Here is a 15,135-nt window from a genome sequence, read left to right on the forward strand (position 1 = left end):
CTCCTGAGTACTGGGATTAAAGGCGTGCGCCACCACACCTAGCGGCTTCTCTATTCGTTAGGAAATTGGTTCACAAGAACAGCACCAGGCCCATCCACAACAGATATATACTTCAAGTTGCTACAAGTAGACTGGTCAGAGTTCTGAAAACTTATCAATCAGAATTGTTACAGATTCTGGACAGAAACCAGGACTGACCAGTGGCTTGGGTTAGTTGCAGTCTGCATTGGTTTACCTTGGGTGCAAACTCCACAACCAGTCCCACAACACCCAGATGAAGCTCCAACCCCAGGTGCTCTGACAGGCCCAGGATCATAGGATCAAGGTGAGGAGGGCACAGTATCTGTCCTACACCACAGGGAGCAACTGGGACAAGGAGGACCTAGGGACACAAGAACCCTACCTGACCAGTAGTTCAGGTTCCTTCCCGGCTATGACAGTTTACCTTGGGCACATACTCCTCAGTCAGTCCCATAACACACAGAGGAAGCTCCACTCCCAGGTGCTATAGTATGCCCAGTATCACAGAATCACAGGATCCCAGGATCCCAGGAACTTGGTCATACAAGGATCTCAGAGTACCAGAGGCAGCTTGACTCCCAGGAACTCTGACACGTCCAGAAGCTCAGGATCACAAGATCCATGAATCACAAGATCACAGAGACAGCTGGATGCTGAGGAGTTCTGACACAACCAAGATGACAGGAAGGATAAGCTCCATTCAGGTATAGCAAGGGCAGGTAGCACTAGAGATAATCAGATAGCAGAGGACAAGCATAAGAACATAAGTAACAGAAACGAAGGTTAGTTGGCGTCTTCAGAGGCCAATTCTCCCACCATAGCAAGTCCCGGATACACCATCACACCGGAAAAGCAAGATTCTAATCTAAAATCACTTCTCATGATGGTGATAAAGGACTGTAAGAGGGACATAAATAACTCCCTTAAAGAAATACAAGAGAACACAGGTAAAGAAGTAGAAGCCTTTAAAGAGGAAACACAAAAACCCCTTAAAAAATTTCAGGTAAACAAAATCAAACAGGTGTAGGGAATGAACTAAACTATCCAAGATCTAAAAATGGAAATAGAAACAACAAAGAAATCACAAGGGGAGAAAACCCTGGAGTTAGAAAAGCTAGGAAAGAGATCAGAAGTCATAGATGCAAGCATCACCAACAGAATACAAGAAATAGAAGAGAGAATCTCAGGTGCAGAACATAGCATAAAAAACATTGACACAACAGTCAAAGAAAATGCAAAAAGCAAAAAGCTCCTAACCCAAAACATCCAGGAAATCCAGGACACAATGAGAAGACCAAACCTAAGGATAATAGGTATATAAGAGAGCAAAAATTCCCAACCTAGAGGGCCAGTAAACCTCTTCAACAAAACTATAGAAGAAAACTTCCCTAACATAAAGAAAGAAATGCCCATGAACTTTCAAGACTACAGAACTCCAAATAGACTGAACCAGAGAAGAAATTCCTTCCATCACATAATAATCAAAATACCAAACACATTAAACAAAGAAAGAATATTAAAAGCAGTAAGGGAAAAGGGTCAAGTAACATATAAAGGCAGATATATCAGAATTACACCAGACTTCTTACCAGAGACAATGAAAGCCTGAAGATCCTAGGCAGATGTCATACAGACCCTAAGAGAACATAAATGCCAGCCCAGGCTACTATAACCAGCAAAACTCTCAATTACCATAGATGGAGAAACCAAGATATTCCATAACAAAACCAAATTTACATAATATCTTTCCGCAAATCCAGCCCTTCAAAGAATAATCAATGTAAAACACCAACACAAGGAGGGAAACTACACCCTAGCAAAAGCAAGTAATTTTCTTTCAACAAACCCAAAAGAAGATAACAATAACATAACAATACCCATAACAACAAAAAATAACAGGAAGTAACAATCACTTTTCCTTAATATATCTTAACCTAAATGGACTTGATTCCCCAATAAAAAGAAATAGACTAACAGACTGAATAAGTAAACAGGACCCAGCATTTTGCTGCATACAGGAAACACACCTCAGTAACAAAGAGAGACACTACCTCAGAGTCAAAGGATAGAAAACAATTTTCCAAGCAAATGGTCCCAAGAAAAGAGCTGGAGTAGCCATTCTAATATAGAATAAAATCGACTTTCAACCAAAAGTTATCAAAAAGATAAGGAAGGAAACTTTCATACTGGTCGAAGGAAAAATCTACCAAGATGAACTCTCAATTCTGAACATATATGCTCCAAATGCAAGGGCACCCAAATTCATAAAAGCACACATCATACCCACCCCACTCTGAGCAATGGACAGATCATGGAAATAGAAACTAAACAGAGACACTGTGAAAATAACAGAAGTTATGTAGCAAATGGATCTAACAGATACTTATAGAACATTTCACCCTAATGCAAAAGAATATACCTTCTTCTCAGAACCTCATGGTAACTTCTCCAAAATTGACCATATAATTAATTGGTCACTAAACTGGCCTCAACAGATACAGGAAGACTGAAATAATCCCATCCACCCTATCATATCACCATGGACTAAGGCTGGTTTTAAATTCCAACAAAAACAATGGAAAACACACATATACATGGAAGCTGAACAACGCTCTACTCAATGATAACTTGGTCATGGAAGAAATAAAGAAAGAAATTAAAGACTTTTTAGAATTTAATGAAAATGAAAACATATCATACCAAAACTTATGGGATACAATGAAAGTAGTGATAAGAGGAAAACTCATAGCTCTAAGTGCCTCCAAAAAGAAACTGGAGAGAGCTTACACTAGCAGCTTGACAGCACACCTGAAAGCTCTAGAACAAAAAGGAAGCAAATACACCCAAGAGGAGTAGACTCGGGACTGAACTCAACCAAATAGAAACAAAAAGAACTATACAAAGAATCAACCAAACCAGGATCTGGTTCTTTGAGAAAACCAAGATGATAGATAAACCCTTAGCTAGACTAACCAGAGGACACAGAGACAGTATCCAAATTAACAAAATCAGAAAGCAAAAAGGGAGACATAACAACAGAAACTGTGGAAATTCAAAAAAAAATTATCAAATTCTACTACAAAAGTTTATAGTTAACAAGACTGAAAAATCTGAATGAAATGGACAATTTTCTAGACAAAGACCAGTTGCCAAAGTTAAAACATGATCAGATAAATCATCTAAACAATCCCATAACCCCTAAAGAAATAGAAGCAGTTATTAATAGTCTCCCAACCAAACAGATAGGTTTAGTGGAGAATTCTGTCAGATCTTTAAACAAGGCCTAATACCAAAACTCTTCAAATTATTTCACCAAATACAAATAGAAGGAAGACTACCCAATTCATTCTATGAAGCCACAATTACTCTGATCCCTTAACCACACAAAGGTCAAACAAAGAAAGAGAACTGCAGACCAATCTCTTTTATGAACATTGACGCAAAAATACTCAATAAAATTCTTGTCAACTGAATCCAAGAACACATCAAAATGATCATCCTTCACAATCATATAGGCTACATCCCAGGGATGCAGGGATGGTTCAATACTCGGAAATCCATCAACATAATTCACTTCATGAACAAACTCAAAGAAAAAAAAAGCACATGATCATTTCATTAGATACTGAAAAAGCATTTGATAAATTTCAGCATCCCTTCATGTTAAAAGTCTTGGAAAGATCAGGAATTCAAGGCCCATACCTAAACATAGTAAAAACAATAGAGGAGCAAACCAGTAGCCAACATCAAAGTAAATGGCGAGAAGCTGGAAGCAATCCCACTAAAATCAGGAACTAGAAAAGACTGCCCACTCTCTCCCTATTAAATATGGTACTTGAAGTTCTAGCGATAGCAATTAGACAACAAAAGGGGGTCAAAGAGATACAAATTGGAAAGGAAGAAGTCAAAATATCACTATTTACAGATGATATGTTCATATACTTAAGCGATCCCAAAAATTCCACCAGAGAACTCCTCAAGCTGGTAAACAACTTTAGCAAAGTGGCTGGATATAAATTAACTCAAACAAATCAATAGCCATCCTCTACTCAAATGATAAACAGGCTGAGAAAGAAATTAGTGAAATGACACCCTTCACAATAGTCACAAATGATATTACATACCTTAGTGTGACTCTAGCCAAGCAAGTAAAAGATCTGTATAACAAGCACTTCAAATCTCTAAAGAAAGAAATAGAAGATCTCAGAAGATTGAAAGACCTCCCATGCTCATGGATTAGAAGGATTAATATAGTAAAAATGATCATCTTGTCAAAAGCAATCTACAGGTTCAATGCTATCCCCATCAAAATTCCAAATCAATTCTTCATAGAGTTAGAAAGAGCAATTTGCAAGTTCATTTGGAACAAACAAACAAAAACAGGATAGCAAAAACCATTCTCAAAAATAAAAGAACTTCTCGGTGAATCACCATTCCTCATCTCAAGCTGTACTACAAAGCAATAGTGATTTAAAATAAAACTGCATTGAATTGGTACAGAAACAGGCAGGAAGATCAATGGAATAGAATTGAAGACCCAGAAATGAACCCACATACATATGGCTACTTGATATTTTACAAAGGAGCTAAAACCATCCAGTGGAAAAAAGAGAGCATTTTTAACAGTGGTGCTGTTTTAACTGGTGGTCAGCATGTAGAAAAATGCAAATCAACCCATTCTTATTTCCTTGTACAAAGTTCAAGTCCAAGTAGATCAAGGATCTCCAAATAAAACCAGATACACTGAAACTTATAGAAGAGAAAGTGGGGAAGAGATTCAAACACATGGGCACAGTGGAAATTTTCCTGAACAGACTACCAATGGCTTATGCTCTAAGATCAAAAATGGACAAATGGGACCTCATAAAATTGCAAAGCTTTTATAAGGCAAAGGACACTGTCAATAGAACAAAAAGGCAACCAACAGATTGGGAAAAGATCTTTATCAATCCTACATCCCATAGAGGGCTAATATCCAATATATACAAAGAACTCAAGAAGTTGAACTCAAGAGAATCAAATAACCCTATTAAAAATGGGGTTCAGAGCTAAACTAAGAATTGTCAACTGAGGAATATTGAATGGCCAAGAAGCACCTAAAGAAATGTTCAACATCCTTAGTCATCAGGGAAATGCAAATCAAAACAACCCTGAGATTCCACCTCACACCAGTCAGAATGGCTAAGATCAAAAACTCAGGTGACAGCAGAGGGTGGCAAGGATATGAAGAAAGAGGAATATTCCTCCATTGCTGGTGGGATTGCAAGCTGATACAACCATTCTGGAAATCACTTTTGCGGTTCCTCAGAAAATTGGACATAGTACTACCTGAGGACCCAGCTGTATCACTCCTGGGCATATACCCAGAAGATGCCCCAACATGTAGTAAGGACACATGCTCCACTATGTTCATAGCAGCCTTATTTATAATAGCCAGAAGCAGCAAAGAACCAAGATGTCCTTCAACATAGGAGTGGATACAGAAAATGTGGTACATTAGAATACTCTTAGTAGTACATCTTAGTAGTACAATAGAGTACTACTCAGCTATTAAAATGAATTTATGAAATTCTTAGGCAAATGAATGAAACTAGAAAATATCATCCTGAGTGAGGTAACCCAATCACAAAAGAACACACATGGCATGTACTCACTGATAAGTGGATATTAGCCTAGAAGTTTAGAATACCCAAGATACAATTCACAGACTACATGATGCTCAAGAAAAAGGAAGACCAAAGTGTGGATACTTCTGTCCTTCTTAGAAGGAAAACAAAATACTCACAGGAGCAAATATGGAGATAAAGTATAGAGTAAGACTGAAAGAAAGGCCATTCAGAGACTCTTCCACCTGGGCATTCACCCCATATACAGTTACCAAACCCAGACACTACTGTAGATGCCAAGAAGTGCATTCTGAAAGGAGCCTGATATGGCTGTCTCCTGAGAGGCCCTGCCAGAGCCTTACAAGTGCAGAGGGAGATGCTCACAGCCAACCATTGGACTGAGCGCAGGGTCCCCAATAGAGGAGTTAGAGAAAGGACTGAAAGAGTTGAAGTGGTTTGCAATCCCATAGGAAGAACAACAATATCAACCTACCAGAACCCCCAGAGCTCCCAGGAACTAAGCCATCAACCAAGGAGTACACATGGCTCCAGCTGCATATGTAGCAGAGGAAGGCCTTGTCAGGCATCAATGGGAGGAGAATTCCTTGGTCTTATGAAGGCTCCATAGATGTCCCAGTGTAGGGGAATCTAGGGTGGGGAGGTGGGAATGAATGGATGAGTGGAGGGACACCCTCATAGAAGCAGGGGGAGAAGGGTGGAAGGAATAGGGATTTTCTGGGAGGGGGAAAACCAGGGGAAGGGGATAACATTTGAAATATAAATTAAGACAATGTACAAAAAAAATGAATTGTTACAGATTCTGAAAATTGAACTTTTTCTAACAGTATCATATGCTCTTTTGCCTTATTCTAGAGCAATCCAAAATAATGATAAATGTAGAATTTCTATTCTCTTTGAGGGCGGTTGAAGAAGCATACACATCTCCAAACTAGACCATATAAAAATTAGTATTTGTTTGCAAATGTCCCAAGAAGAAATAGTGCACTGTCTTCCCCAGCCAAAGTTAAAAGCACATCACAAGCTTCCTGGTGATATACCTAAGCAAGCACAGACAGGTTTATTATCTGAAGACTCGAGCAGCCCATTTCTTAAGACTGTTAGTAAGTGTTTAGATGTTGAATAGCCTTCAAGGAAGAAAATTAATCAAAGAAAATAAAATTGTATTTCTTCCTCAAGACTGTAATAAGATACAATGTGGGAAAGGAATGGAATAAGCAGGTAATGCAGGATTTATTTTATAATCTCCCACCTTCCCAAATCCCACTGCCTCTAAAGCAAATCCTAAAACCCGCTGTAGCGAATGGAAATTGGATAGAGGCTGACTTTTACCCTACCTGTTCTTATTGGTTATATAATGATATGTACGTTCAATTCAGCTGCCTCCTGGCAGAGCCGGGCTTGGGGATTTACATTGGTGAATTTGTAATCCCTGCACTTTGCAGCTGATCATTGCAAGAAATGCAAAAATAATTTTTATCATATTGCTCTTTTGTAAAGAACATGAAGAAGTAAACTAAACCCCCAGCAGGAAAAAAAAAGGCAATTTTGTACTCTATTTTAAGGTTTTCAACAAATAATATCCAAACTCTGAAACTTCAAGTTATCTATATTTTAGTCTCACATATAAGCAGAAACCTTGGAAGTGATGTATTTGTAGGTTTTTTTTTAAGCGAGTGTAATAAAATAAACTGAAATGCTTTCATAGAAATTAGACCTTTACTTTAGATTAATTCATAGATTCTGGCTTATTAACTTAAAATTGCAAAACGTTTTTGCTATTAGACCCTCTTGACTTATGTAATTAGTTAAAGACTTTATGCCAGTTTCATGTGCCTGGAGGTTTTACATTCTTCTTTATGAAATCAGAGTTTAAAGACAAAGATCAACCCTTGATAATGTTGATAAAAATCACTTAAATGGATAGAATAGTCAATGAGACTTTGTGACTGCATTACAGCCCTATCTGAAAGAAGAATGTTATTAATTCTCAAAAAGCGTTCCTATCTTATAAGAGATTTAACAGTATGTAAATGTGATCAGGATTATTCAGTTCATTTCATGGTGATTCAGGCAGGAGACAAGCAGCAGGCAAGAAAGGCAGTATAATGAACCAAGTAGACATTTAGTCACATAGACAGAAGGGTTAGAGACAGAATAAGCCAGAGGCAGAGGTAGCAAGAGAAGAAAAATTAATTGAGCACATCTAATTTACAGTAATATCTTTTCTTCTGGTGGTTCTGGAGATGGAACTTGGCTAAGCCAGCTCTCTAACGGGAAATAGGATTTAATCACAGGGTCTCACTAAGTGGCCCAGGCTGGAATTGAACTCACTCTGTAGCTCAGTCAGTTTCTGAGCTTGAGATTCTCTAGCCTCAGCCTCTTCAGTAGCTGGGGTTACAGGCCTGTGCAGCAGGCCCAGCTTGCCAGATGTTACTCTATGTATCCTTATGTGAATGCTTTAAAGCTCCTTGACACCATGAAGTAGGAACTAACATCATCCACATTGCACAGATGGGGAAACAAAATACTAAAAAGCTCATGCTGACTTTCTCCATTTTTTTTTCTACTTCTTTTTAATAACATTAGACTGTGACGAAAAGGGGGCGGGGGGAGGCATGAGTAGATGGATAAATAACAAATTCTGCCTTTCCAGGTGTAGAACAGAACTGCTTTCACTCTATGAGTTATCTACTTGGCTTCTGTGGTTGCTTTCTATCCAAGAATTCTGAAGCATAGAAGCGTGCAAACCTTTCTTTTCTAAGTAAACGGGAATTTCTTAACCTATCAAGCAGGACAGAAGTCTACAAATAGCTTCTCTTTGCAAAGTACTACAAGGTGCTCCCTCCAGAAACAGGCACAACAAAACAACTCTTCTTGTCAGATGAATTAAAAGGAAAAACACCTACTCCAGGGAGAGAGAGAGAGAGAGAGAGAGAGAGAGAGAGAGAGAGAGAGAGAGAGAGAGAGAGAGATTATTTTTGTGGGCTAAAGTCATCTAAAGTCATCTACTGGCTAGCAGATCAGCCTGAAGCAGCCAGTGCTCTTCTATAGGACACAACCTTTGTCGGTGGTCACATGCTGTGTCTGGGGACAGATATGTGTGTTAGTTTTATTTTAATCACTTCATACTCCAATAGTTCTACCCATCTCCATTGTCTATGGACTACAGCAACGATCAGCATGTCACAGGCTCCCTAAAAGCGCAGTAGTGGTGTGCATAGCTTGGCAGTAACCAACGCTCTTTACCTGAATGTAAGGCCTGATCAACAAGAGGGAAATCATGACTTCAAACACAGCTAACAGTCTGGGATGAGTGCCATCATGGATCTTGAAGGGGAACCCACAACTTTACTAAGCCAGTGAAATCCCTAACCACACTCACAAATACAGGTCACACCCATCGTCAAGAAGCAGCTCCTTGCAACAGATAGAGGCCATTACAGAAAACTACAACTAAGCCAAATGACAATGTAGTGACCAGGCCCAACGAAAATGCATGCTACAACACAGCCCCTGCCCTTAATACTCGAGGAACTTAATGGGAGAGGGACAGGAAGATTCTAAGAGCCAGAGGAACAAAATGTGAGAAGCTACACCCATGAAGTCTCACAAACTCAGCTGCTTAAACAAGACCCGAATGAAGATGACACCAGTAGGCTGACATGGAAGGGGAAATTTTCATGGGTTCTCACCTTAGACAAAGAACTACAGGTAACAAAGGAATGCTGAGAGCAAGAGATATAGTTTTCCCAGGGAAGGTTATATGATACCAAGTGGACAGCCCTAAAATCTTATACATATAAGTAACACAATGCAGACTATGGTGACTAATCTTGATTGTCGGTTTTACTGCCTTTGGAATGAACTAAAAGCCAAGCAGCTGGCACACCTGTGAGGGATTTTTCCCAGATCGTTTGAAGTCAGAAGATGCATCCTACACATAAAAGGCCTTGGGAGAAAGACTTTTGCTTTCTGCCTTTTTACTCTTATTCAGTGCTGGGAAGTTCATCTATCCTGCTCCTAAGCTACTCCTTCATTGGCTTCAGAACGGGATTTCAATGTAAACTGAAAACTCGCTACTCTCTGGGTCTTCCCTGGGATAGCAGCACCAGATGGTGACGGCTGAGACACCAGTCACATGGACTGAGCAGCTACTGGAACCTTAGCTTTCCCACCAGGAGAAGGTCATTGCTGGACTACTCAGACCCCATAAGCTACTCTAGGAAATCGTGTGTGTGTGTGTGTGTGTGTGTGTGTGTGTGTGTGTGTGTGTGTGTGTGTATGTGTGTGTGTAAAACAATAATTAAAGAAACAGAGGTCACGAGTTTGAGAGAGAGCAACATGGGATACATGACAACAGTTGGAGGGGGTAATGGAAGGGGAAGCCACCTGAAGCCCAGTCACCTCTCCCAGAACTCAGACTGCCCTACTCTCTCTCCCATAACAGTTTTACGAATCTTCTCATCCTTTTTCCAGCTTGAAAACCATGTCCTAACTCACTTCCAACATCGCGCTCTCTGAAAAGCTATCCTTGAACGCAATGTCAAGAAAGGACATAGACCAGGCAGGAGACTTCTCTTCTGATCCACTAACAAAGACAGTCAGACTGAAATTTAGACTGAGAGTCAGACTGAGAACAAGTGGTTTAATTTCTTGCTCCTTCCTCAATTTTGTACAAGTGAAATAAATGGTGCCAAGGCCAGAGCTCAGGCACTCTCATTACTCACTCTCCAGTGGTTTGCGCTAGGCTGAGCATCTCTAACCTGAAAATTCAAACTATGCAAGGCTCTAAAATATGAAGCACTTGGAACACCACTTAGCAACGCAGGAGAGCAGATGCTCTGTGACTATGGACCCTGCCCCTTCCGTTAGTAAAAGCAATATGCTTGCCTTCCCCATCCCCACTAATCTATAATCCTCAAGAGCAAAGCACGTCTTATTCACATAGATTATACCTTTCTTCTCACCCCACCCCCATCTCCCCACAATACCTTACACATTAATATTTCCTAAATAAATATTTGATAAATGCATGCAAAGATGGTATACCCTTAAGGACTTTAACAATTTCTAGGAGAGATGCCAAGATTTCCCATAAAAGCTACAAGACCCAACAAGGCATAACTGAGATATTAAGTACTGTGGGAGTTGTTCTTTGCCTCATGCCTGACATAGATTTACTTATGTATCAAAAGCATACAGAGGATGTGGGTTTGGGGGCTTGTTTGGTTTTTTTCCCACACTCTTCTTTATTGTTATTAAGGTTTCACCAATGTCTTTCAGTTACAGAGCACTTCAGTAATGTAATTCCACTCTTGCCCATGGTTTGGGCCCTGTAAAATCCCCTGAAATCTCTCAGACACTGAGCCACCAATCAGGCAGCATACAAGAGCTGGTCCAGGACCCCAGACACATATACAACAGAGGATTGCCTGGTCTGGCATCAATGGGAGAAGATGCACCTAACCCTGGAGAAACTTGAGTCCCCAGGGAGTGGGGAGGCCTGGGGGGGGCAGCATCATCTTGAAGACGGGAGAGAGGAGAATGGGATCAGAAATTGTGGGAGGGCAGACAGGGGGGGCAGCGACTGTATTGTAAAAACTATCAAAGAAATAATTTTTAAAAAAAAGAAAGAAAAGAAAATGCAGAAAGAAATAGAATAACTAAAGCAAGAGCTAATTCAGGTAGAAATTCATAATGGAGAGAAGCAAATACCAGTTCCATCAAGTACTTTCTACTTTTTCTGAAAGTGTGATATATAACAGCCACCTGTTCTGGTACAAAAGAACAGATTAAAGGAGGGGAAGGAGAAGAGAAAGTAAAAGAGAAAACTGAAAAGGAAGGAGAGAGAAAGAAGACGCAGCGGTAGGCAGCAGCAAGTGCTGACTCTAAGCCTAGAGACATCACGCCTGGATCTCCCAATTGGTTGTATCATTACTGCCAAAAATAACAACAACAACAACAACAACAAAAAAAAAAAAAAAAAAAAAAAAAAAAAAAAAAAAAAAAAAACACCTGGGTGCAGTTTCTTCATATATATAGAAGAAGTAGATGTGGGAGAAGCAGCCCCAAGAACCGTCGTCAGTACCCTGGCGCATCATATTCTTCTAGAACAGAAGCAAAATCAGATGGTGGTTTTACTTTGTAACCCGAAGCCTGCCGAAATGTGGGGAGTACTGTCTAAGCACTGGTGGTGATGTGTGCCAATTCACCAGAGAAAGTGGAGATTCTGTGCCCTCCCAACGGGTCCCTTCCTGGAGACAGAATTACTTTTGATGCTTTCTCTTGGAGAGCCTGACAAGGAGATGAACCCTAAGAAGAAGATCTGGCAGCCGATCCAGCCTGACCTGCACACCAATAATGAGCGAGTGGGTGGCCACGTATGAGGGGCTCCCTTTGAGGGGAAGGGGAAGGGAATTTGCAGAGCACGTGGTTTTTAATAAAGAATTTTTATTTTTATTTTTATTTTATGCAGAAGGCACTGTACTCAGAGCTATAAGAGCAGATTGGACAAGAAGAAGAAAATCTCTGCCTTCTAGACTGAATAAGGACAAGAAGAGGCAGGAACCTAAACAACTAGACCCCAGCAAGGTCGGTGATGATCGTGATAGAAAGGGTCAGGCCCTCCAACAGGAAGAGAGGTAGCCTACAAGTCAGTCAGCAGTGAGAGGACAGGTCTGTAGTCTTTCTTGCCCTCACAGCTGAGGAAAGAGGGCTGTCACCGTGAAGCCAAGGACACATAGTCCTGCTATTATGACCAATACACACCATTCCAGAAAGTAAAAAAACAAACAAACAAACAAACAAAACTACATCAACAAAATATAACCTAACAAGTATATACTAAAATGCTAACACGAATTTATTCGATGTGATTAGATTAACGTTTTTAGACACATCTATGCCTTTTTGATATTTCTGTTTGTTTAATCACGATAAGCTACTTGCTGGTTTTATAATCAGATAAAAAAAGTCATTACCCCTCCTTGTTTACTGTGTTCATTCTGATTACGTTCCGCTGGATAGTAGTAAGACAAAATGTGAGCATGCGCTCCCTAACACTCTCACCACGTTTTTACAGGGTATACTTATTACAGGTGATATCTAATGCTCAATTCACTCACTTAAAAATGCCAGTTGGGTAATATGTTCAGACTGTTATTTGCAAAAACTTAGGACCTATTATTTTTCTGGGGTGTCTTACTGAATTATCCATCCAGAAAAACTAAAACAGAAATAAACATATCAACCATTTTAAATATGACACCATAGTTCCAAGAGTGAGGAAGGACTGAAACACTTCACTGAGGTTAAATTACTTGGGAAAGTGAAACTGCGTGTACTTGGTGGCCCAGAAACTGTTTCTGTGTATTACTCCATAGTAACCAATTAAATGACAGAACACGGAACCCACAGCATATACAGTCATTCTCGGATTTGGTTTCAGGACCCAAATTCAAGGATGTTTATATAAAATGAAATAAAAATCACAGTATTTCTGTTAAACAGACACGGTATTAAACTGACTCCTAATAGCTAATTGTTATACCAGTGGATGAATTCACCTCTCAGTCCTCATCAGAGACATGTTTATCCACAGGAGATGGTAATGAACATAGAGACCCACAACTAGCCAAGGTTCCGAGATGGTGGAATGTCCCATTCAGTGCTATAACACACCCCTTCCGCCAAAGGCTCGAGGATCACTGTGGAAGAGGGGAGTGGGGAATGTAATGTCCAGAGGCCACAGATTACTACAAGGAAGCAGTGTGTTGTGGACACAGCAAAGTAGCTCCACACAGGAATTCCGAGGAGTGATGACAGCATGCATAGATCTATGTCAACTCAAACCAGACCAAATCCCAGCACAGAGAGGAGAGGAGGCAGAAAGTTCCAGCTCTTCTGAGAAGATATTGGCAATCAATAGTCAATGGGAGGGTGTTAGTTTCCTTGAAGAGTGTAGCCTTCACAGAGACTTAACCGACAGTCATGTAGCCTCCATGGTCTGACTGAGGCCCTCTGCACATGTCATGGTTGTGTAGATTGTTGTTGTTGTGGGATTCATAATAGCGGAAGTAGGGGCTGCTCCTGCCTCCTTTTCCTGCTCTTGAGACCATTTTTCTCCTGCTGGATTGCCTTGTTCAGCCTTAATAACAGGGGACGAGACTGGTCGTATTGCAACTTGATATGCCATGTTTGGTTGAAATCCTGGGAAGTCTGCCCTTTTCCTTTCTTTTCTTTCATTCCCTTTCCTTTTCTGTTCATGTGTGTGTTGTGTGTGTTATTTTTGTTGTTGTTTTATTTTGTTTGGGGTTTTTGTTTGTTTGTTTTTTTACTTCTTCACTTTACATCTCACTCACTGTCCCCCTCCCAGTGGTTAACCCTTCCCACAATCCTCCCTCCCCCTCTCCACTGAGAGGGTAGGGACCACCCTGAGTATCCTCTCACCCTGGCACTTCAAGTCTCTGTGAGGCTAGGCACTTCCTCTCCACTGAGGCCAGACAAGGCATCCCAGATAGAAGAACATATCCCACATGCAGGCAACAACTTATGGGATAGCCCCCAATTTTCCTCAGAAAATTAGACATAGTACTACCTGAGGACCCAGCTGTATCACTCCTGGGCATATACCCAGAAGATGCCCCAACATGTAGTAAGGACACATGCTCCACTATGCTCATAGCAGCCTTATTTATAATAACCAGAAACTAGAAAGAATCTAGATGTCCTTCAACAAAGGAATGGATACAGAAAATGTGGTACATTTGGAGTACTACTCAACTGTTAAAAAGGATGAATTCATGAAATTCTTAGGCAAATGGATAGAACTAGAAAATATCATACCATCCTGGGTGAGGTAGCCCAGTCACAAAAGAACACACATGCTATGTACTCACTGATATGTGAATATTAGCCAAAAAGCTGTCTCCTGAGAGGCCCTGCCAGAGCCTTGTAAATACAGAGATGGATGCTCACAGCCAACCATGGGACTGAGCGCAGAGTCCCCAATAAAAGAGTTAGAGAAAGGATCAAAGGAGTTGAAGGGGATTGCAACCCCACAGAAAGAACAACAATATCAACCAACCAGTCCCCCAAAGCTCCCAGGGACTAAGCCATCAACCAAGGAGTACACATGGCTCCAGCTGCATATATAGCAGAGGAAGGCCTTGTCAGGCATCAATTGGAGGGGAGGTTGTTAGTCCTATGAAGGCTCTACAGATGCCCCAGTGTAGAGGAATCTAGGGTGGGGAGGCCTGAGTGGGTGGGTGAGTGGAGGAACACCCTCATAGAAGCAGGGGGAGGGAGGATGGGATAGGGGGTTTCAGGGAGCAGGAAAATCCGGGAGAAGGAATAATATTTGAAATGTAAATAAAGAAAATATCTGAGAGAGAGAGAGAGAGAGAGAGAGAGAGAGAGAGAGAGAGAGAGAGAGATCTCCATCGGGTCCCTCCCCTGGATCTCAGGAAACCCTTCAAAGGAGTGAGAG

At 40.7% G+C, this 15,135-nt stretch overlaps 1 pseudogene; it reads left to right on the forward strand.

Annotated features, from left to right (window-relative positions):
* The first annotated feature begins 11,290 nt into the window (after positions 1 to 11,290).
* On the forward strand, positions 11,291 to 12,088 carry LOC110320799 (annotated as a pseudogene).
* The last annotated feature ends 3,047 nt before the right edge of the window (positions 12,089 to 15,135 follow it).

Source organism: Mus pahari, chromosome 4, assembly GCF_900095145.1.
Source record: "Mus pahari chromosome 4, PAHARI_EIJ_v1.1, whole genome shotgun sequence".
NCBI classification, from domain to species: Eukaryota; Metazoa; Chordata; class Mammalia; order Rodentia; family Muridae; genus Mus; species Mus pahari.